Raw genomic sequence first — 4,057 nt, forward strand, 5'->3', positions numbered from 1 at the left:
TGGCAACAGATCGCACCCCTCAGTGTCGCCCCCGTACCGTACCGGGACCGGCAACGGGATCGCAGCCCTTGGTGATGCTCCCGCGCCTCGCTCAGCCAGTGAGCGGGAACCGGTCTGTATGTGGGATCCGAACCCTCGCGGGAGCGCCGCCGCACTTCCCAAGCGGCGCACTATAGCAGTGCGCCACCGGGCCGGCCCTCTTTTCTAGTTTTTTAAGGTAGAAGCTTACATTGTTGAGACCTTTCCTCTTTTCTAATATTGGTTTTATTATATACTATAAATTTCCCTCTAAGCACTTCTTCAGCTGCATTCCACAAATTTTGCTATGTTGTATTTTCATTCTGTTCAAAATGCATAGTCAACCCTCCTCATCTGTGGATTCCACATACCAGCGCAGATGGAAAATATTTGAAAAAAAAGAAACAATGAAAAATAGCAATAAAAAATAATGCAATTTTTAAAAAAACACTATAGTATAACAACTATTTACATAGCATTTACATTGTATTAGATATTATAGGTAATCTAGAGATGATTTAAAGTGTACAGGAGGATTTGCATAGATTGTATGCAAATACATTTTATATAAAGGACTTACGCATTCATGGACTTAAGCATCCATGGATATCCAAGGGGGGTTCTGGAAGTAATCCCTACAGAAACCAAGGAACAACTGTGCATTAGTCTGTTTCTGTTGCTTATAACAAAATACCTGGAACTGAGTAATTTGTAAGAAAATGAAATTTATTGCCTACAGTTTCTGAGGCTGGGAAGTCCAAAGTCTAGGGAACACATCTGGTGATGGCCTTCCTTGGTGGTGGCTTCAGTGACCCAGGGTATCACATTGTGAGATGGCAGAAGCAGAGGGAGAGAGAGCTCCTTATGTGCTCTCCTTTTAAAGCCCCCAGAACCACTCCCATTTTTCCAAGAATGGATCAATCCATTCACAAGGGATGAAAGGAAGGGATGAGGAAGTCCTCACAATCTAATCACCTCTTCAAGGCCCCACCTTTCAGTTACCATAATAGGATTTTCCACCTTCAACAGTTACAGTGGAGATTAAGCTTCATTGAATTTGGGGGGCATTCAATCAATAGCAGACTGTATTCTCATTTCTCTTGAGAAATCTTCTTTGGCCCATGGATTACTTTAAAGTGTGTTTAATTTCCAAGTGTTTAGACATTTTTCCATTATCTTCTCTGTCCCTGTTTGCAGATGACATGATCCTATATATGGAACAGCCTAAAGCCTCTACAAAAAGCGCTTTGAGGTGATAAATGAGTTCAACACAGTAGCAGGATACAAAATCAACACACAAAAATCAGGAGCATTTCTATTCTCCAATTGTGAACATGCAGAAAGAGAAATCAAGAAAGCCTGCCCATTTACAATAGCCACTAAAAAAATAAAATACTTAGGAATTGAGTTAACCAAGGATGTGAAAAATCTCTATAATCAGAACTACAAACCACTGCTGAGAAAAATTAGAGAGGATACAAGAAGAGCTGGAAGCTCAACTGGGGAAGGATTTACTTCTAGCTCATTCATGTTAGGGAGAGAATTCATTTTCTTGTGGCTCAATGAAGAAGAGCTCCAGCTATTTGCTGGCTGTCAACTGGAGGTCTCCTTCAGTTCCTAGAGGCCACCACATTCCCAAAGACCAACTGAAGTTCCTTGACACATAGGCCCTCCAACATACATGCTCACTTCATCAAGCAAGGGAAGTTTATGGAAGAAGTGTGCTAGTAGGACAGAATGATATGTAATGTAATGATTATAGGAGTGACTTCCTATTACCTTTGTCATAGTCTATTGGTTTAGAAGCAAATCACAGGTCCTCTTCACATTCAAGGCTGTGAACATCAGGAGACAGGGATCATGGAGGCCACATTCTTGTTGTTTGTTTGTTTGAAGACTACTTTCTTTGATATTAATATAGCCATTCAGCTTCTTTAGATTAGTGTTTATGATATATCTTGTTCCATGTTTTTGCTTTTAATCTACCTTAGTGATTGTTTGAAGTAAATTTTTTGTAATGCATCTATAATTGGTTTACGTGTTTTCTTTTTTTAGTCCAATCTAACAATCCCTGTCTCCTAATTGCTGTGTTTCAGTAATTACATTACCTTATTATATTTAATGACATTTAATGTAATTATTGATGTGTTTGGATTTAGGTCTAACACTTTATTTGTTTTGTGTATGTTTCCTCTGGTTTTGTTTCTTTCTTTCTACTTTCTTGTGCTTTATGTTTTTTGAACTCTAAAGTGGTCCATTTTAATTGTTGTGATTTTGACTATCTTTTTTTTCCATATAAGTTTTTAGTGTTGCTCCAGGGATTAAAAATATGTACATTTCACAATCTGTGTTTAAAGGATATGTTACTACTTCAACTGGAATGTGGAAATCTTTCCATCATAGAGGTCCCTTTACCCTTTCTTCTTTATGATATAGTTGTCTCATATATTACATTTATATACATTAAAATCTCACCAGGTAATGTTATAATTTTTGCTTTTAACTCTCAAAAATATTTAAGAACTCAAGAGGGGAGTAATACTTTGTTATATTTATATAAACATTTACCATTTCTATTGCTATTCTGTCATTCCTCGTGTTTCAAGTTTTCTTCTTATATCATTTCCCTTCTGTCTGAAAAAATTCCTTTAGCAGTTCTTTTAGATTAGGGCTGCTGACTCTGAACTGTCCTAGTTTTACTTTATCTGAGAATATCTTTATTTGTCTTCATTATTGTTTTTGATAAGAAATCCTCACTCATTCAACTTTTTTCTCCTGTAGTTAATATTTTGTTTTTCTCTAGATACTTTCAAGATACATACATATATATATATATATATATATATATATATATATATATAGTCTTTAGTTTTCATCAGTGTGACCAAGTTATCTCTGGGCATGGATTTTTGGGAGTTTATTCTGTTTGTGGTTTGCTACTTTCTTGAATTTGTAGGTTTATGCCTTACCCTGAACTGGTGATGGTTGAGACATTATTTCTTCAAATATTTTTCAGCACTACGCTCTTTCCTTTCTTCTTCTGGTTCTCAGATAACATGAATGTTAGATGTTTTGTTCTTCTTCTACAGGTGCATGAAGCTCTGTTCAATTTTTTTCCAATTTTTGTTTCTATCTATTGTTCAAACTGGATAATTTCTGTTCTTCTGTTTTTAAGTCGACTTTCTCTTTTCCCTTTCATTTTCATTCTGCTTATTAGGTCCATCCAGTGAGTGTTTTATTTTGGTAATTCTGTTTTTCATTTCTTTTATTTCCATATAGCATTTCTTTACTACCACTTTCCTTTTCTTTTTTTTTTGATCTAATAATATTTATGACCACTTCATCTAACAACACCACATTTTTCTCAAGATTGCATAGACCATTCACCAAGACAGACTGAATTTGAGGCCATAAAACACACTTTAACAAATATTTTAAAAATTTTTGTCCACAAGACAAGTCTTAATACATTTCAAAGGACTAAGATCATAGAAAATATGTTCTCTAACCACGATAACAGAAGGAAATTTAGAAAATTCACAAATGTGTGGAAATTAAACACTCTCCTAAATAAATAGTGAGTAAAAGAAAAATCACAGGGAAATTAGAGAGTACTTTGAGATAAAGTCAAAGCACAGCATATCAAAATTTATTGGATGCAGGCTCATGCAGGGCTTAGAGGAAAATTTATACTTGTAAACACCTATATTAAAAATAAGTAAAGTCTCAAATCAGTAATGTAAATTTCTACCTTAAGAAAATAGAAAAAGTAGAGCAATTTAAATCAAAAGCAAATATAAGTAGGAAATAACAAAGATTACAACAGTAATATATGAAACAGGGAATTAAAAAAACAATAGAGAAAATCAACAAAACCTGAAGTGATTCTTTAAAAAGATCAACAAAATTTGCAAACTTTTATCTAGACTGACCAAGAAATAAAGAGAGAAGCCTGAAATTACTAAAATCATAAATAAAGCAGGGGCATAATTATTTTGTCATTATGGTTTTTTGTGGTGATAAGATTTAGTTTCTTTCT

This window comes from Galeopterus variegatus, unplaced genomic scaffold (genome assembly GCF_000696425.1).
Source record: "Galeopterus variegatus unplaced genomic scaffold, G_variegatus-3.0.2 Scaffold1792, whole genome shotgun sequence".
NCBI classification, from domain to species: Eukaryota; Metazoa; Chordata; class Mammalia; order Dermoptera; family Cynocephalidae; genus Galeopterus; species Galeopterus variegatus.